Source organism: Typopeltis vanoorti, chromosome 16, assembly GCF_054136105.1.
Source record: "Typopeltis vanoorti isolate ZY-2024b chromosome 16, IOZ_Tvanoo_1.0, whole genome shotgun sequence".
NCBI classification, from domain to species: Eukaryota; Metazoa; Arthropoda; class Arachnida; order Uropygi; family Thelyphonidae; genus Typopeltis; species Typopeltis vanoorti.
In genome coordinates, this window is record NC_143564.1 from 96,998,135 (window position 1) to 97,019,583 (window position 21,449).

At 35.3% G+C, this 21,449-nt stretch overlaps 1 protein-coding gene across 3 annotated transcripts in view; it reads left to right on the forward strand.

Annotated features, from left to right (window-relative positions):
• The first annotated feature begins 5,480 nt into the window (after positions 1–5,480).
• The window catches only part of mute (gon-4 like protein muscle wasted), a 469,386-nt gene continuing 453,417 nt past the window's right edge, over positions 5,481–21,449 (forward strand). For 2 of the 3 annotated variants that reach the window (XM_090406009.1, XM_090406011.1), the window contains exons 1-2: positions 5,481–6,246; positions 12,841–13,226. The gene's annotated coding sequence lies outside the window, so the exon portion shown is untranslated. The remainder of the gene's footprint in view (positions 6,247–12,840; positions 13,227–21,449) is intronic. The other variant, XM_090406010.1, reaches the window with a different exon arrangement.

A 21,449-nucleotide genomic window follows, 5' to 3' on the forward strand; every position in this document is an offset into this window, starting at 1 on the left:
TATTGTCTAGGTGTCCATTTTCGGAAGAACATAATTAATTCTTCCAAATAATCTCTGTGTAGCTCAGTGGAAGTGTCACTTGCATCCTTTGCTCTTGGCTGCTCGAAATCAGACCTAGGTTCAAGTCTAGTCGCCGACTGGAGGAACTTTTTCTAAGCCTATCTTCGATCCGTTCCCGAGTTAGTCGATCTCTGGCACGGGCATCGGGTTTTTCCTCCTGGAAACTCGGGTTTTTAGTCCCATAAACGCAAGAAAATCGACCGTAGTACCCACATTATTTCAGACAATAACATATCCTGTTAGGGTTAGGCACCAAGAGATGGCAGCACTTGGTGCCTAACCCTAACAGGATTTGTCAGCCTCTTCATCGGTGCTGCCTATAATTAGTGATAGACATGGGCCAGATATCTCTGATTGGCTACTGGTGGAGATTGCACTGCCCACTCAGTCTCCAAATGCTAGATAGGGTATAAAGACCTCGCCTATGCAGATGAAGAGAAAGCCGAGGCAATAGTAGATAATCTAGAATCTCAGTGCAACCCATCGTATACTAATTTAAATATCAACCTTATATACAAGATTCATCGTTATGTTAGGTCAACCTTAAGACAGAACAATGTCAAGTCAGAACTTATCACTCCTACTAATCCAACAGAAATGATAAATATCATCTCCCATCTAAACAATAAAAAAGCCCCAGGACCGGATGGCATAACTAATAGAATAATAAAACTACTTCCAAGAAAGGCCATAGTCCATCTCGTTAACATTACAAATGCCATCTTTAGATTCCAGCATTTCAATTCTACATGGAAAACAGCCACAATCATGCCACTGAAGAAGCCAGGAAAAAATGCTCACCTACCTGAAAGCTACAGACCCATAAGCCTATTATCCTGCCTCGGAAAGATAACAGAGAAAGTGATCCTCTCAAGATTCCAAGCAGAAACAGATAAGTTGGGAATTTTGCCTAATGAACAGTTCGGCTTCCGTAGGGCCCATAGTACATCCCAACAAGTGCACCGGCTGGTAGAAATTATTACTAAAGGTTTCAACTGGAAACTCAATACAGTTGCCATCTTCATCGACGCAGAGAAGGCGTTTGATAAAGTATGGCATCAAGGTCTTCTCTACAAACTGATAAAATTTAATTTTCCAGTCAGGCTAATAAAGGTAATACATTCTTACCTGAAAGACAGATACATGCAGGTCAGGGTAGGCGAAACGGTTTCGACCAGACGCAGGATCTCGGCAGGCGTACCTCAAGGATCTCTTCTGGCACCTCTACTGTTTTCAATATATGTAGCAGACATCCCTCTGAACCCAAGAACAACATTCACTGCATTATATGCAGATGATACTGCACTGATGGCAAGATCACTGAGCCCAAAACTGGCAACTAAAAGATTACAAAATAGCATACACACCTTAGAAAAATGGATGGCAGACTGGAGGATCCAAGTTAACCCCCAGAAAAGCTCAGCCATACTGTTCACTAGAAAGAAAATTCACACCATGGAGGATATTTATTTATTGGGAGTAAAGATTCCATGGCAGACTGAAGTTAAATATCTTGGAGTGATTCTTGATAGTAAACTCCTATTCAGCAAACATATTAGTTACATTACCTCTAAGACATCCAACGTCTTAGCACAGCTCTTCCCTATGATCAACAGAAAAAGTAAACTGGATATGCAAACAAAATTAACAATCTACAAGATGGCAATTAGACCGGTTATCACTTACGCATCCCCAGCTTGGAGCCACACCGCAAATTCAAACATTCTAAAACTTCAGAGATTACAGAATAAGAGCCTGAGGATGATTCTGGATGCCCCCTGGTACATAAGAAACACCCAGATCCATAGAGAAGTTAATATCCCTTATATCTCTTCCCTTCTCAAAAATCTAGCTGAGAAGTTCTTTACCAAGACAAGTAACCACCCAAACCCTTTAATCAAGGAAGCCTCGGAATATAATGAAGAAGAAATCAACAAATATAAAAGACCAAAGTCTATCTTAAGTTCAGCTGAACACAACTAACTTCACTGCCCTCAATGGGCGAGCATAAAGCTCACAAACATTCCATTTAAAGTCCTACCATTAAAAGACAAAGGGGAGTATGAAAAGCAATTTTGCTTCACCCATCTAGCCAGAAATGTTAATGTTAATGTTATTAGGGAATAAAAGGGGTTAGCTGATTTTTTTTCCTACACAGCAACCAAGACAAGAAGTTTATAGCACTAATATACCATAGAAAAAAAAATAAACTAATCTTCACCTATAAACCCATCAACCAAATTCATAAACTGCTACCATCTTCACAAGACAAACTCTCACTATTCATGCTTCCTAGAACTTATTAATGGAGAATCAGGAAGATCTGTCAATAAATGTATCTCTGAATATCAGAGCTACATCTGGCTTATCAAACCTCACAAATCTGTCCTTTCATAACTTGAGATTGAAAACACTAGCCACAGGATCAAATAGGAACACACCAAGCTGTTATATGGATCCATTTCAAAACATGAAGTTTATACAAAGAAGGTGCTGAAGTCCTACTTCAGCGACCTAAATTCAATCGTAATGACTGCTTTACTATTCCTAAAATGTGGGAAGTTGTCATTCTGAACTGTATTGAATAAATTGCAATCTTAATGTTTTTTGTTTTTGTGGGGGGGGGGAGAGGAACAAATATTTTAATTTTTATTTTCGTCCAATAGTTTTAACCTATGAATCCTCGACTTTATACATAGAGGGATTACAATTTAAAACATGTTATTTTTATTCAAATTCCTTATTGTTGTTCAATGTTCACACTAATGATATTTTACGATGCATACGACGAAATATTTGTATAATAAATTAATTGCAACTGTGGTACACGTGTGATTCTATAGTTATAGCAAATACATTCCATGTGTGTATGGGGAGTGTGGTCAATAGAAAGTAATCTATTGACATTCTTCTCAAAGAACTTGAGTGCGTGTGTGGTCCTCAAGGGAATACTTCATGAGGAAGACTTCCACAGAACTGAGGTAGATGGAATAAAGTACAACTAGTAATAGCAGGTTTAGTGAGTAAGCAATTTAACTGTGGAAGAATACGGGCAGCTGTTTGCCATGTTTCTGTAGGTTTAGCAGAAATGAGGGATGCTATATGACATGGATGCTAGCTCTGCTAAACAGTTCCACCCATGGAAGAATTGAAGGTGTCTAGGATATTGTCTCCTCTGAAGGGTGCTACGGAGACCAATGTTTAAGGCACTTTATACATATCACCTTTTGCAGTCTATCTAAGTTCCTGTAGTATCTCCAACTATAATCTGTAAAATTCTTCTGTGAGGACATTAACGAAAAAAAAAAAAGTCTTGGTCAGCGTCCTTATAGAGAGAAAAGTTTTGCTAGGTCTGTGGAAAAATGTTATTTAAGGGCTCAACAAAATCATTTCCCTAATCAAAGCTTATCTACCAACTGTATTCAGCTGGCCACATACACCAATTGTCACTGAGACTTAAGTTGAAATCTGGCAATGCTTCCAGAAGAAATGGATTCGAGGCACTTGCAATGGTCTCTACTCCTAATTACTAGCGATTGTTATAAGGTATCCTGAGTATTAGTCTACTCGAGTAGAGCAGCCTGAGCAGAGGCATATAGCAGCGGTGGCGTCTCTTTCTCTAAGGATTATCGGTGGCACAGTATTTATTCCATATTGAGATTCAAGACCAGACCATAATTAGATCCAGTTAGTTTAAATGTCGAGTCAGATTACTGTGAAAATGAAAACCCTCAGCAAGGCATACTAACAGTAACAATCATAGTTGGCATTTCCACCATTACTGATGTTATAGAAGCTTCTGGTAATACAGAGCACCATTTTGTGTGTAAAATGCATTCATTATAATTCGAAGTTCTTCTACTTATACTGCCAAACTTGCTCTCCATAACCGCTTTTGTGACAACAGCTATCACTAAAAGAAGATTCGGGATTTTGCAGAAAGTATAATAAGGATCACTTTGTTGGGGAAGGGGTGAGATTTAAAGTGGCATATGTCACACACGGTCATAACAATAGATGGAGTGGGTAAAATATATTTTCTCTCTGATGATGTCCTCGAAAGAAGATACATATTTTTTTTAAATGCGTTAAACAATACATTTCTCATTTTTATGTTTACGAAGTATTTTTTCTTACGTTTCAAGCGATTATGTTGAATTCCAGCTACTTTTAAAGTGGTTTCAGACTACAATTTCACACTTTTTTTTAGAAAAAATTCCGAATGAAAACAAAAAAACAAACTGACATTTAAATATTACTAGATATTTGAGCAGTGGCGAACTCAGGGTTTAATCATGGGGGGGGGAGAGTTGAGTAGACGATTTGAGAATACACATTGCATACGACCTATGACTGAGTATCTGCAGTAATCACCAATACATGGTACCCGTGATCCTCTCTGACCTGGCTCCGGCAAACGAAGTAGCGCTCGGTCCGCCCGAGCACTACTTCGTTCGCCTTGGGTTCAGAGCGGCTGTGATTGCCAAGAGCTATACGGTATTCCTATCTTATGTGACCCTAATTCATAAGTAGTATAGAAATAGAAGACACAACACAACATAAATAACAGAAATAAATTTTAATTGGGAAAAGATTTTTGTAAAATTTTCTAGTGTTTTTTCCTTTTTCTTTTTTTTGGGGGATGTGCAGGTCCCCTTTTCCCCCGGGCGCCCAACTATATTGGTGTCCTCCCGCGATGAGTCTTCGGACTCCTTGGAGGTGTCACGAATAATAATAATATTTGAGCATACAATGAATATGATGGTACTCAGTAGCGCACAATGTTGGGGGGGGGGAGAGTGAGTAGACGATTTGAGAATACATACTATGCATCGCATGCGACCTATGACTGAGCATCTAGAATGATCGCTAATTCATAAGTAGTATAGAAATAGAAGACGACACAACATAAATATAAATAATACATTTTATTAATTAGGAAAAGATTTTTGGAAAGTTTTCTAGTGTGTTTTTCCTTTTTCTTTGGGGGAACAGGACTCTCCCTGTGGGTGCGCCACTGATGGTACTGATTCATTTCTTTTGTGAAAAGGTGCATGTTTAGTAGTTGTTATTATCCAAGTGCTGGCAGTCTCAAGCATGCATGTTTTCCTGTTAAAACATTCTTTGTAATCCCAGATAAATATGAACCAAATTCTTCCCCTCCCCTTCCAAAGGAAAGAACAACAACAACAACCAAAAAAAAAATTTTAGAAGATTAAGAGAGAATAGCCTTCCGGGTTTACAATCATTACCTGCTTATTATAGTTTTTACCTGCTCATTTGGTAGCAAACCAAATAGCCCAATTGGTTGATTATTTTAGGTGAAGACACTTCACCTAATTGGTGGCATAGGATATGTTGTAGTGATATCCTCGTGTTTTGTATATGCGAGTTATCAACTGCTTTGTAAAATCATTTTTGGAATGAATTTAAGATTGGAATCGTCTCTAAAATATTCTGGATATTCTATTGTATCTTTCGAATGCCACGAAAATGCAGCCTCTGTCTGGATTTTAAAAAGTACATTTGAAAAAAAGCATAGGAGAGAATTAGCGGAAGTGACGGCTGTTGTTTACCTATTCTGATATCTTGCTCCAGTATGAATGAGCATTGCACTACTTTTGGAGTTATGTATATATATTTTTGAGAGTTTTAGGTATGATGTTTATTGGAACAACATTTTGATTACGCATTATTGGCATTATTATTCCAAGACTCCATGGAGTCCGTATGCCAAACTAATGTTGATAGGATTAGTGATATGTATTTGTGTGTCTGCAAACCAAACACAACATTTGCCGATTACTTTACCCTAATGTGATCCAACCCAATAATAACTGCTGTGTTCGTCTGTGTGTTTGTTATGTAGTGGAGGGAACAGTTTAAGTATGGTGTAAATTTCGATAGGTTATAGGTATTTATTGCTGTAGTTATTGGACATATACTCTTCTGATAATATACTTAACATTTTTTTTTTCATTCTGCCATCTGTAGAACAATCTTTTGTAAATAGCATTTTCAAGTGACTAATCTCAAGGCATTATAAAAAGCACTATGAAGTTTGGCCAAGTTATTGTACAATAAGTTGAGAACCTCGGAAAGACAATGAAATTCTTGAGTGGTCCGTAAATCCTAATCATACTGTAAGAATGAATTTTATATGAACAATAATTAAGCAGGCAATGTGTAAGTTCTTTCGTAAATAGAATAGACTGTATAGAAGTTTTCAAGATATTCTTTACTGCATTTTTTCTGGTTTATCATTATAGATTGGTTAGTTCTTAATGAATCAGTACCAAGTCCAAAAGTTTGTGTGTGTGTGTATATATAGCATTGGCACTCTTATTGAGCATCACTGCTATTCATGTAAAAAGTATTGTAAAAATATTCATAAAGTACTGTTTTAATAAGTATTGCAAACAATAGTTCACTGTTAATATTAATCTCTCAAATAAGCAAAATATGCATTCACAGCAGCTAATGTAGCAATTTGCATATGTTGTTAAAATATGGCAGAAACAAATCGGAAAAGATCTGTATATGATTGTTTGCTATAATGAGGCTGGAAAATTATCACACAAGCATATTCAAAGATGCTTCTGAGAATTTATTACTGGAGGTCCACATTAATTGATGTTAACAAAATGCGTATCATAATTTTTCTTAAGCTCTTGCACTGACAGAGTATGGAAGTACACTATATTTGACAACTCATTCCACTTTAGCACTCTCCAAGCAAAACTGGTTTTCATACTAGTCACACTCATGCAACTTCAAGGAGTGATCTTTTGTAATTCTCTCCATTAAATGTTTTGAAAAATTTCTTCATCATCTGCTTTATGAAACCCCATTAATATTGTATGTGGTTCTACCATATCTCCAGTTTTCTGCCTGCTAACTGAACTTTGTAACTGCTAAACTGTCAATGTCTTTCTTAGAGCACTTTACAGATGAACCACTGGTTTGGACACTTCATTTAGCTCTCCAATTCTTCCTCATCCCCAAGAAATTCAAACTACTAAATCTGTGCAATCTTGGTATCATTTTATCAATGTCTTTATAAAGGGATAACTTCCATCACTACTTGTCAGTGTGTTTCTCAACATTCAAGTGATCCTCCTTAAGTTTTTTTTTCATTTTTTACAATATATCTCTGTACTTCAACTTTCTGTGCTTTTCTCCCCCTCCCCCAAATCTCTTTTATCAATTTTTTTATGGTCCCATCCCATCTGTGTAGTATAGTATAGTACACATCTTGTAGTTATTACATCCAAACTAAGTCACAATTGTGACATTGGACTTGTAAACATTATTCTTTGCTTTTTATTCTTCTTATTATTTTTGCATTTAAACTGCCAATCAGTTTAAATTATCTTAGTGTTTTCTCTTCATTTCATCAGTAAACATCTGTTTCTTATGAAATCATTCCCACTATTGGTAATGTTCAAATTAAACTGGAAGCTGTCCAAATCCAGAGATTTGCACCACACCACAAGTCTCCTGTCTTTTCCTTGCTTTGACTTCACCAAATATCTCTAATATGTCTATGAGCTGCCCACTTATCCATGTCATGAGCTGCATGTCCAGTTTTTGGAATAAGGTTGTGTGGTAACCTTTCAAATACTCACAAAGAATCTAGTATTATCTTAGTGTAGCTGCTAAAATGAAACTTCTTGCTCACTATTCTGTGCTGTTTCACCATTGAATATCACATTCCTATCCATCCATTCCTCTGTTCTGCCTTTCACCAACTTCTCCCATACCTTAACCACCATCCTAGATAGCAATTATTTGTCTTTCGTTTGTTACATCTGTCTTAGAGTTTGTGTAACTATCTTGTCCTCTTTCTGCTTCTTTGTGATTTTGCCTGTGCTAGCCAAGAATTAAACCATCTGCTTAGGACCATAGCTATTTTTCTTACTCTTTCTTTTAACATGTGGGTTGAAATCCAAATCTAATGGATTGAGATTTCTTAATATCCAACTTGAACTCTTGTCATTCATATTTATTCACATTCACTCATTCCTGAATTCTTCATTTTGTGGTGCTTGTTTTTTTTTTTGCTCTTTTTGCTTGTCTTTTTGGCACAAGCATTTACCACACTGCTGTCTTGTTTTTTGACATGAATACATCTGCCACTCACTTTTGTAATTGTCTGTATATGAAAACTATTAAATCAACCTTGTTATATTCCTGGATCTAACTCCTATTGATGAGACCTTGGTAAGGGTTGAAACTGGTTTGGGTAGTGGTCATCCCTTAATGCATAGCATTATGTGGTACTAAAGCAATTTATGTGAAGTCATCAGCTTGTATATACAAGTAGTCTAGTCCTGAAGATACTTCACACACAAACTTTATTTGCTTACACTTGGATAAAGGATCAAACAGATATATAATTTCTTGGCAAGTATAATTTATTAAGTCAGGTCATGCTAGGTATGCTAAAATTGAATAGAGGAATGTATTTTAGCATTGAATAAACTGCTTCTTCATTATCAAATCACATTAAAGTCTGTGAGTGTAAGGATGTGGTTTTTTTTTAATATGCAACTACCACTAATGAAAAATTGTAAACCTATTTTAGAACACTAATAGTGTGGGTGGTCAAAGGAATTTAAAATTTTTATTTATTTATTTATTTTTTTACATGAACTGGAATCTCCAATCTAGAGACCAAATATGGACCTTTTTCAAGCCTATGCTGCTTCAGGCTGTAAGAAATAGGGTCTTGCACTGGATTTTGAAACCCATCTCAAGACAGCCACAAACATCCATGGGGAATGGGATTCAAACCTGAGTGAATATGCTAGCCATCAACCATTCAGTCTGGTTTGTCCTTTGGTGAAACATCCAGATTTGATTCCATCCAACACAGTTTTTTTCTCCCACAAACTCAGATTTTTTGTCCTTGTAACTCAAGAAAATCAACCGTAGAAGCCATATTATTTCAGACATTAACATATCATGCTAGAGTTAGGTACCAAGAGATGGCAGAACTTGTTTACCATTTCTTCATCAGTTGCCATTTATAATTAGTGATAGTCATGGGTCAGCTATCTCTGATTGGCTACTGGTGGAGATTGAACTCCAAAAAACTTAGATAGGGTTAAAAGGCCTCACCTACTCCCTTATAAGGAAATAAAAGGCATGAGCTGATTATTTTATTTTTTATTTGAAACACTGTGAAATATTTAAAGCTCTTCAACTTAAAAATTCTGTGTGAAAATACAGAGATGGCAAGATTTTTACTACTAGAAAGTGGTTTTTCATCTCTCAAGAAGCAAATTTGCAAAGTACAATGCAGTTGAACCGACATAATACAGTGGTCTAATAACTAGTTGTGTCACCTATATTTACAAACATTGCCAACATCAAAAACTGTCAAACAGTTGAAGAGATGAAAGGTTAACAATACCACATGATAGATAATAGACAGACCATGACTAAATGTTGTTTCATACAGTGGATTACATTCCCAGTGTAGATATCCTGGATGATTTAAGTAATTTGGCAGTATGGGCAAAGGCCAATGGTTGTCAATTTAGTATTGCAAAATGTATGTTAATGCACTTTAGAATGAAAAGATTGCATACTTTTTATCATATTGATGGTACTGGATTGTAGGAAATTGATGAAGCTAGTGATGATGATGGACATTGATTTGATTTGATATGCCTACCTTCTCCTAAATACACCCTATCCACATCACCAGCTTCATATTCATTTTCACTTGCTCTAGTTTATGATAAGAGTTACATGAATATCCTATCAAATGCCTTGGCAAAGTCCAGTAGTATCATGCCCTCACAAACCTTGCCATTTCCCTCCTTTCCCCATAGAGTATCGAATGCGATACTTTATGGGGAAATCACCTGTTTCTAGATGGAGAATGGAGAATCCACCTGTTTCTAGATTCTGCCTTTGATCAGCGTCTCCAACACCTTAACCACTATTCCTTAGATGCTGACTGGTATTTAATTTTCTGTTTTGAAGCCTCCTTTGTGTAAAGGAATTATTTTGACCTCTTTCCATTCCCTTGGGAACGTGTTAATGGAATGGAAAGAGGTCAAAATATTACTAGAGCTGAGACTCGAACAGCCTAGTCACTGGCATTATCATTTCCCTTGCATCAATATTGTAACACATGGGCTGATATCCCATCTAATCCCATGGCTGAATTCACATTGAAATTAAATAAACACTTCCAGTTTTTCTAACTTCATTCCTGTGTCATTTCCTGTCACAGTCCGTCTTCATTATCTGCCCTGGATGACTCACTTGTAATCACTCAGTAATTCAATTTCTTCTGCACCTAGCACTTTCTTACCATTAGTATTCATTAAGGTTATCCTTCCATTGCTAATTGTCCTTTTACTTGCCATGCAGTAATTGCCATGGAATTTCCTTTGGCCTGCTTTACTGATTTTACCTTACCTTGCTGATCACTCTTCTTGCCAGCACCATATGTATGACCTTTCACCATCAAATTCACTTCATGTATCTACAGATGCTCACAATTCCTTTTACATTGGGTGCTACTGAAATCTCTGTGGTCTATTATGGAAACAGCTAAGAGTCTAATGAGTTCAGTTGAGTAAAGACTACATAAAAAGTTACATTCTTAGTTTCCGGAGAAGGACACTTACTCATAAGCCAAATATTAACCATAGTAATCAGTAGCACAGAATACTGGTGGTAAAATAATGTAGACAGATTCAAGTGCTTATGTTGTAATCATTTCTCATTCTAAAGAATGTGTAGTGATTTTTAGTATTGAAAAGGTTGTCAAGTGCAGATTTTTGCTTTAACAGGAAGGAATCAAACTTGTAGTTGGAGATTCATTATTTATTAAGAGTGGAAGATTGCTTGGAGAAACTGGTTATTAGTTTTACATATCTCATTGCTGATCTATATTCAATAGGTCTGTGTTCAGAATGGAAGTAGTAGTCTCTTTTTACATTTGCCAACTCGAAGTTGATTGAATATGAGGGAATGTGACTAGCTTTGATGTTAATTTGTGAATCCTGCTGCATAATTCCTTAAGAATTATGCACCAGAATAGCTTTATTCCAAGGAAAATCCAGCATATTATTGATACATACAAGCCCTGTTCTTAAGAGCTGTAATCCCATACATTGCTATAATTTAGTGCATTATTTATTATTTTTAAAGTTATTTATTTATTATGTTTTCATGTTAGCAAAACAAGTGTTTTCTGCCAAGTTGGCAGGAAAAAGACCCAGAGGAAGACCAAGATATAGGTGGATTGATATGGTAAAAAGTGCCTTAGAAGACAGAAATATAAGACCTGATAATGTTGGAGTTTTGACAGGTAACAGATTGATTTGGAGGAAAATTGTAGATAGGAAGTTAGTAATGATGTAAATTTTTCATGTAGTACCATCATCTGTTCACCCCTTGAGAGTACATGCCAGGAATTTGATGATGATTTTTCATGTTAATTAAACTCTCCTCCATGTTACCTCCTATGAGAAATAGTCCTGGTCCTTTTCTTTCTTGAATGTTAATCAGGTTCTTTGTGAATGTCTTCTTTCATACTTTGGACAAACAGGATATTTGGTTGAGAATGCAAGAACATCAGTTGTACATACTCTATAAACCTTGCCCAAGTGAATTCTAATGTTATTATATTGATTGAACAGCAGAGAACCAAGATTAATCCTGATAAATCCACTTGTTAACCCCATCTTCCAAAAACATAACCATGATACATAGTTAATATATGCTCAGTTACACTAACTACTTATTGAATTTCATTTGTTTAATATCACGATTGTCTGCATTCCTTCATGCATCAAAAACTCCTCTCAGTAAAAAATAAAATGGGTATCTGTAAAGATTTGGTGATCACGAGGCATGTTTTATATAGGAGGAAAAAGAGTAGTCTAGGATTCAAGAAAACAAACACATGATTAATGGAATGCAAAAAGAAAAACAAAACAAATGCTAGTTTATCAAGTTACTGTGTTTTACATATCTCAATGATTTTCCATACTGGGGAACTTAGAACTTTGCCCGTTGGTTGGATAGTGGACAGTCTTCACTTTCCAACCAACATGAATTGCCATGAACTTGAATACCACTGTGGCATACATACATGCGTGCTTGCAAAAGTCTTTACGCTACAGATATTTTTCATTGCATAGTGAGAAACCACTATCCTGCTTTTAAATCTTGAAAAAAGTAATTTTTAGTACACCTAGCATGGTGTATTTAGTTCTTAGCTAGCCTATGGTACTAAACGTACTAAAGGCCATGATATGTTTATAATTTTTGTGGGCAGGATTCATGTTAAAAATAAATAAATACAGTGAACTGGAATAAATCACTTGTTGTTGTTTGCAATCCATAACTCCAACAAAGGTGAAAGAAGCAAGCAGTAAAAGTGACTGTTTCTGAGCAGTGCAACTGAAACTAGAATGTAGGAGTTATTCTTTTACAAGTTTGTTACTAGTCTTTCTTTAGTTGTACACATTTGGGGAGGGGGAGAAGGTAGAGAGAGGTACCATTGAGTTTTATAATTCTTACAGTCATGTGGTACAACACACTTAAAATCTCAGACAATATAAGAGAAAAATAAATTGGATAAACTTGTATTTATGCAGATGTGTTATGATTTTTAAGTTATTAATTTAATTTACTATATATTATATCTATAATATCTGAAGAAGCCTGCTGATGTATGAGTAATAAGTAACATGTGAAACTTAAAATTTTTTTGTGAATGATATTAACATTTACTTATTTATTAACTAGGTTTATCCTTCTTCATTAAAGATGATATGTATGTTGGGATTTAAGGATCATAGTTATTTTTAGCATCTTTTCTGCATGTATATTGTAAAGTTTCTGAAATGAAGAAGAGGATTGCAGGATGAAAAGCTGTTCGATCATGTGCAATGATTGATCAGAAAGTAAACCGGACACCACACACACTACAGGAGTAAGAACATATGATGGGAGCTAGCTCAGAAGGTATCTTTGTGCCGGATCTTATCAGATGCATTGGCAATATCAAGTGCAGCAGCCTAGATTTCTCTGTTTCCCTAGCAACTTTTCTAAAATTGGCTGTAGGATGGGTGATATTCGTGTGATTTGTAGAATTACCTGTGGTAGAATTCGTACTGGCAGCTATTGATCAGGTGAGTGTACAACTGAGTTTGCACAGGTACATAGTTCTTTTCATAGTGATCCTGTACATTAAATAACAGTATCAGTTTAACTGATCTGAATAAAGTCAGTTAAATTTTCAATTATCTGGGATGAAGATAATCCATATCCTTATTTTATTTATTTTGTGTGGGGTTCCCCCCCCCCTTTTCTCAACCATCCCTTAGGACTGGTTGAGCCCTCCTGATGAGGGATTAAGTATGGATTTTATAACTGTAGATCCATGTTCACGGGCCAGTTTGCTTGTTTTGAGGGACGAAAAACCTGAGTTTCCTGGTGAAAAAACCCTCTACCTCCGTATGAGACCAGCTAACTCACCTTTTGTCGAAAGAGACCAGATAAAAGTTCCTCATTTCATGGACAGGAATCGAATCCAGCTCTTTCCGACCAAATGACTTCATCTATATCGACTGAGTTACAGAGGTTCACATCCTTATTGAAAAACATGGACATGAACTGATATATGTATAAAATGATAATTTGTTAGCATATGTCATAAGTTGTTTCACTCCATTTAAAACATATGTGAAATATTTAGTATTAAAAATACTGTATTTGAATAGATAAATATTCTATAATAATCTCTAGCATGATTTCCTGATGGTGTCATTAAGGGATGTACAGGATAGTGTTATAGTATAATTAAGTTGACGTTTTTACTAGCTGCCTATCAGCAGTTATCTTCCAGATTAATCTGTTATTTATCAGACAAAAATAAATTATAAAGGATGTCTATTAACTAGCTTATATTTCACAGGCTTTCAAAATATCCTCAGAACAAAACATGTTACAGTTTAAACGTGATATTTGAGTAAGTGAAACAATTTAAATTGTAACATAGAAAACATCTAAAGGCCTATTTTGGTGCCCTCTAATGTTGTATAAAAGAAGTATTACAGTTTAGTAAGCATTGATCTTAAGATGACAGTCTCTCACATTTTGGCAGATTAGTGCAGCCGTACTTGTTAAGGTCAACAGAATGCTTCATTAGCATTGCTGACTCTAAAAATAGTCTTTCTGACCTGTTACAACTTCAGTATAGCACATTGTTTTACTTCTATCTAATCCTGTGTTAAGGGCTATCCAAAGTGTATCCAGTCCAGACTTTTCCATAATGATAGCGAATGCACACCACTTGGAAAGAAGCCAATGGACACAATAGTGTGAGGAACAAACAGCCATGGCACCCACCTTAATAAGATGTAGGATCTACTTTCCTTGCAGTGACTGCAGCAATCCTATGGGCATATCTTCCACAATCATATAATAGCGATCAGTGGGAATTTTGGACCATCCTTCCTGTAGGCATGTAATGAGGTCCTGGACTTGGTGGGCTGGACATCCCTTGACCTCCCCTGACATTCCAGTTCATCCCACAGATGCATAATAGGGTTGAGATCAGGACTCTGTGGAGGGCAATCAAATGTGGTGATGTTCATGTCCCCAAACCAGGCAGTTACAGCAGCAGCCTTATGCAGTAGTTCATTGAGGTTTTTAGAATTCTATACTGTTGGGGATGATGATGATGATGTGATTTTCTCTCTCTCTCTCCCTCTCTCTCTGTTGGTTTTCTATAGATGGAAAAAATATAATGAACCATCTGCAAGGCATGCATCTAATGCATCAAGAAAAAGCAATCAGTTGATTCTTTTTATTAATGTGAAGTGAATTTTGGTTTGTTGGCTGTTAGGTAAGTCACAAAAGAATCCAAAGTGTCTTGCCCATGAAGCTAAATGGCAAACACACACCAACGAAGCATATCCATGCCAATGGTTTGAAATTAGCTGTGGTAAGTACTTTGTTCTCAAAGTGTTCCATGTAACTACTTTCAAACCCTTAGTAGGGTTACTTACACTTTGTTGATGGTGTTTTTGTTATTTGGCCAGATCTGTTTTGAAGAATATAGAAAAAAATACATTTACTACTATTGTTTGGGTGAGTCAGGACTGACAGACCATGCTTTGGACAACCCCCTTTGCACAAGATTAGATGGAAGAAAATGAGTATGCTATATAGTAGTGAGTACAGGTCAGAAAGAGTATTTTTTAGTGTCAGCAATGGCCATGAAGCATTATCTTAACCTTAACAAGTATGATTGCATTAATCTGCTGAAAATTTGGGAGACTGTCATTTTAAGATCAACTCCTACACAGCTGTAATACTTTTATATACAACTGAGAGGGTACAGAATTAGGACTTCAGATTTTTTTTCTCTGTTACAATTTGAATTGTTTCAATTGCTCATTGTTGTATGTAAACTGTAACATATTGTTTTGCTCTGAGGATGATGGTGTGAAATTCAATGAAATGCAAGCCAATTAATAAATATCATTTTATAATTTATTTTTGTTTAGTGCTGTAATACCATTAAAGTAAGTTATGAGTAATGTCCAACACCTAAGCCTGTGAGTTAGAATGTTATTTATCAGGTTTCCCATACTGTGAGATCTTGCAATTTATTTTTTTATTCTTTTTATTATTGGATCTGCCACTTCCTTATCCCCAGTAAAACTCAGGTGATCATATCTTTGCATAGTGATCCAGAATTGGTCATATAATTTCTACAAAGTGGAGTAATACAATCCTTTTCTCTAACTGTCACTGTGTTTTTTAATATTCAGACGATCATTTTATTTTATCTACTTTTTTCTATGCTCTCCCTCAATTTCAACTCCATCTACTGTCACCCTAAATCTGTGACATCACCAATTTTTGAACTCCAGTTGAATTATTGTATGTAGCTTATCTTTTCGTTATAGAGTGCATAACCTTACTTTGCTATGCTGAAGTGACAGTTGTTATCGTTTACCCACACTGTTAGTTTATTTAAATTGTCTTGCAGGATTCTTACATCAACTTTGTTGATTATTGCCTTTTTTAGTTTAGCATCATCAGCAGACAACTGGATATTCACTATCAAATTTCTTCCAGTATCATTAATGTATAGATTAAACAGTGGCAGAGGTCTAAGAAAAGAGCTTTGTGGCACATAACTTATCTGCCTTCTCCTTTGTTTTGCCTTATCACATACAGTAGACATTCACTTTTACAGCAATACCACTATAATAAAATGATGTGCTGTAATGAACTGTGGAAAATCCCTTGTCTAAGTCCCACAGAACTAGTTCTATTTTAAACTCACTATTAAAAACAGTTAAAGCTCAGAATATTCATGACGTACTGAATTTTCTAGTAACTGATGTCACAATAAGTGACAAAGGAAATGGTGGGGAATTGCATGTTGATGAAAGAATGATGTTTATGTATGGTAGGAAACATACATAAAGAGTATAGTGTAAAACTGTACAAAAGAAATCGTGGAAACAAAAATTGTGAATAAAAGGAAATTATGGAAGTTTAACATTAATGACAGAATACACATGATGTCGGGAAGCCTAAGATGAACACAAAACAATAACATGAAAAATGTATAAATGCAAGTAATGGGAGATATAAAAAAAACTAGAAGAGTATGAAATTATAAAAAGTGAAAATGCTGAATTAATGTTTAAATTTCTATTATAATCATATCAGTGTATTATAATTGTATAAAATATTCATTCTTAGTGGAAATCTTCATAATGAACTATTATGTTCAAACCATCCCATTAAAATCAAAAATTCTAAATTGGAATAGTCTTTTACAATAAGGAATCTTTCAGGCATAATTAGCTATAGCTACCTAACAGACTTCATAACTTTTAAACTTCGAATTAATGAAACACTATATATTGTGCCATATTCTTTAAGAGAGCAATATCATTTTTCTTATCCATCATTGGGTTTCTGTCTAATTAGGAACCTGACTTGTTCACACCAATGTGCTAATCACTTTTCCTTTCTTATGCATACTAATGCAGGCTGCTAATGTTCATCACTTATATCCTCTCCCTCTTTGTAATTATTGTAATTGTCAATTATAAAGTTGACTGCTGAAGTTTTTAGGTTATTTTTGATTTTAATGATACCGACTACACACATTTAGTTTATTTTATAAAAATTTCAGGCAAGTGACATTAATTTATGCTAGATATATCCTCTCCCTCTTTGTAATTATTGTAATTGTCAATTATAAAATTGACTGCTGAAGTTTTTAGGTTATTTTTGATTTTAATGATACCGACTACACACATTTAGTTTATTTTATAAAAATTTCAGGCAAGTGACATTAATTTATTATTATTATTATTATTATTATTATTATTATTCAGGCCTCCAAGGAGTCAAAAGACTCATCGAGGGAGGTCCTTTCTAAGACATAAAGTCTGTCAAGACTCATCGAGGGGAAGTCCCCCCCTGAGAAACACAAAGTTTATCATACCACTCCTTAAACCCACTGACCGTTCTCGCTCCCACCACTCCATCAGGCAATGCATTCCACGGCTCAACCACCCTCCACACTTTACTAACTTCCAATGAACAATTTCCTTCCAAATTAATCTGTTATCTGTCAAGACTCCAACATCATAAGATCTTATTTCTGTCTTCTAAGGTTCTTTTTACTGTATCAGTCCACCTATACTTGGTCTTCCACAGGGTCTTTTTCCAACCTGGCAAAGAACACTTGTTTTGTTTCTCCCTCTCCCATTCTGACCATGCCATCTAAGATTAGCTCTACTAATACATTACTGAATGCTAACAATGGCAAGTTCTTTATTAATATCCTCATTTTTAATATTATACTGCCATTGATGTCACCTGTTCACTCCCCTAATCTTTCTCAGAACTCTCATACTGCGATCTCCATTTTTTTTTATCAAGTGTTTTATTCTAACCAAGCTCTCAGATCCATAAGTTAAAATTAGTTTGAACACTGTCTTGTAAGATTAATTGTCCTTTGACTAACCTCTTTTTTATTCTATATAAATTTATCCAGCTTTACTAATTCTATTGCATTTCCATATTTAATTTTCCATCTTCACTAAAAGTTGTGCCTAAATAGTGTAAAATGTTTTACTAGTTCTATAGGTTCACCATTCAGGATACAGTTGATGTTTTCATTGTTTCCATTGTCTTTGTCTTTTAATTGCTGATTTTCATACCAAATTTATTATAAAAGTTATTCAGTTTACTCAAGGGAATCTTGAAGACTTGTACTGAATTTATTCAGAATTATAGTATCATCTGCACAAAGTACAAAGCTCAGCTTAACATTGCTAATTTTGATATCAGATTTAATACCACATTCCTTAATAATGTGATCCATATAGATAATAACAGTGGAGATAATGTGCACCCATCTGATTTAACACCAAACCATCTTCCTGTGCCTTTTTCATTTCAATTGCTGACTTACAGCTTCAATGAAACTACGTATTTCTTGAAATAATGTCCCATTTACACCATATAACTGTGTTTTGAAGAGCGATATGCCTTTTCCAGATGTAGTAACTTACATACAAATCCTTGTTGTATTCCCAGGATTTCTTAACTATTTATCTTGAAGTGAAAATCTGATCCTTACAATCTCTAGTTGGCCTGAATCCAGCTTGTTCTTCACCAAACATTTCCAGAATTTTTCTTACCTGTTTCTCAAGTGTACTTGCATAAATCTAACCAGGAACACTTAGTAAGGGAATACCTCCATAATTCTCATATTTAGTTTTATTTCCCTTTTTATAGATGGATACTATGAGAGCTCTACTCCAATCATCTGGAATTTGACCCTCTGACCAAGCTTTCTGAATTATGCAGTACAGCTGCTGTAAAATTTTATACCTCCATATTTGATATTTCTTGGATTTCATCTACCCCAGCTGCCTTTTCACAATTCAAGCTTTTGGTGGCATTTTCATAACCATACTCATCGAGTATGGTTATGTACTCCTGACTGCATTCTTGTTGGGAGTTTTCTATCACTGTGCTGACACTGCTTCATTCATTTAGCAATCTTTCAAAGTCATTACTCCAGACATCAAGAATATCTTTCTTTAGTTTTAATAATAATTTTATTATCTCTGATTACTTTTAATAATAACTCTTTCCTCCATTTACAAGCTTTTTCAACAACCTCCAGAATATTTTGCTGCTTTCCTAATATTTATTTTCTATGTTCTTACCAAAGTTTTCCCATCACTTTTGTTTAGCTAGTTTTACACAGTGCTTTACTTAAATTTTTCTCTGTATTTTCTAATGATATGTTTGCTTCTTTTCCTTGACTACCTCATCAACTTGTTGATTCTATGGAGTTCTGATTTTTCTATATTTATAGACAACCTCACTGCATACCTCTCTGACTGAATCAATGTTTTCTTTTTTCCATTGAATCTCCAAGGTTTGGTTCTTGTTTTCAAACTCTTTCAATTTTTTCTTGAATGATGTTTGTGTATTTGATTCTACACTTCACCTCTAAAAGTTGCTGAACTTTGATATGTTTCAAAATTTTCTTAAACACTCTTCTTTTCAATTTGAAATTGAATTTTCTCTCGCTGAAAACTAAATAGTGATCACTTCCTATTTTAACTCTTTTGTATACTCCTGTGTCCTGAACCAGTGGGAAAACATTGCTATCAACTATAGCATAGTCATTGAGACTTTTATTTCTTGCATGTTCTCATCATCATCATCATATTCCTGCCATGTACCCACAAGGGGTGTACAGGATATGATAGTACTACATGAAAAAATTATATCATTACTAACTTCCTATCTACAATTTTCCTCCAAATCAGTCTGTTACTTGTCAAGACTCCAACATTATCAGATCTTATATTTCTATCGTCTAAGGCACGTTGTACCACATCAATCCACCTATATCTTGGTCTTCCTCTGGGTCGTTTTCCTGCCAACCTGGCAAAAACACTTGTTTTGCTAATCTTTCCTTGCCTATTGTGTTTAGGTGACCATACCACCTGAGATTAGCTCTGTTAACGCATTCCTGGATGCTGACAATGTCAAGTTCTTTCCTAATATTCTCGTTTTTAATATGATATTGCCATTGATGCCATCTGTTCATGATTCTAATCTTTCTCAAGACTCTCATATCTGCGGTCTCTAGTCTTTGGTCAAGTGTTTTACTTCTGACCCAGCTCTCAGAACCATAAGTTAAAACTGGTTTGAACACTGTCTTGTATTCAGCTAATTTAGTGTTCCGACTAATTTCTCTCTTATTCCATATGAATTTATTCAATTGACTTCCCACCATACCAGCTTTGCTGATTCTGTTGTCTATTTCTATATTTAATTTCTTCAGTAAAAATCTTGATTAAGTAGCTGAAATGTTTTACTTGTTCCACAGGTTCTCCATTCACAACACAGTTGACATTTTCAATGATTCTGCCTATTTTCATTGTCTTTTTCTTTTTATTGCTGACCTTCATACCATATCTATTACAACAGCTATTCAATTTAGTCAGAGAATCTTGCAGACTTGTGTAGCAGATTTATTTAGAAGTATAACATCATCTGCATAAAGCAAACAGCTGACATTAACATCTCCAATTTTGATATCATGTTTAATACCACTTTCCTTCATAATGTGATCCATGTAGATAATGAATAACAGAGGGGATAATGTACATCCTTGTCTCACACCAGATTTAACATTAAACCATCTTCCTGTACTTCCTTCAATTCTAACTGCTGACTTACAACTCAAATAAAGACTAAGTATTGCTTGATATAATGCCCCATTGACACCATATAACTGTAGCGTATTGAACAGCTTCTCTCTTGGCACTTTATCATATGCCTTTTCCAAATCGACAAAGCTTAAATAGATCTTTGTTATATTCCCATGCTTTCTTGACTATTTGTCGTAAAGTGAAGATCTGATCCTGACAGCCTCTATTTGGCCTGAATCCAGCTTGTTCTTCACCAAGCTTTTCTTCCACAATTCTTCTCAACCGTTTCTCAAGTATACTTGCATAGATCTTGCCAGGAATAGTCAGTAGTGAAATACCTCCTGTAATTCTCACATTCAGTGTTATTTCCCTTTTTATATATGGGTACTATGAGAGCTCTACTCCAGTCATCGGGAATTCGTCTCTCTGTCCAGGCTTTCTGAACTATGCAGTGCAGCCACTGTAAGACTCTTATACTACCATACTTCAGCATTTCTGGTCGAATATCATCTACTCCAGCTGCCTTTCCACATTTCAAGCCTTTGATGGCTTTTTCTACTTCAAGTATGGGTATGTATTCCTGCCTGCATGCGTGATCATTTTTTTTTACCGTGCTGTCATCACTGCTTGTTT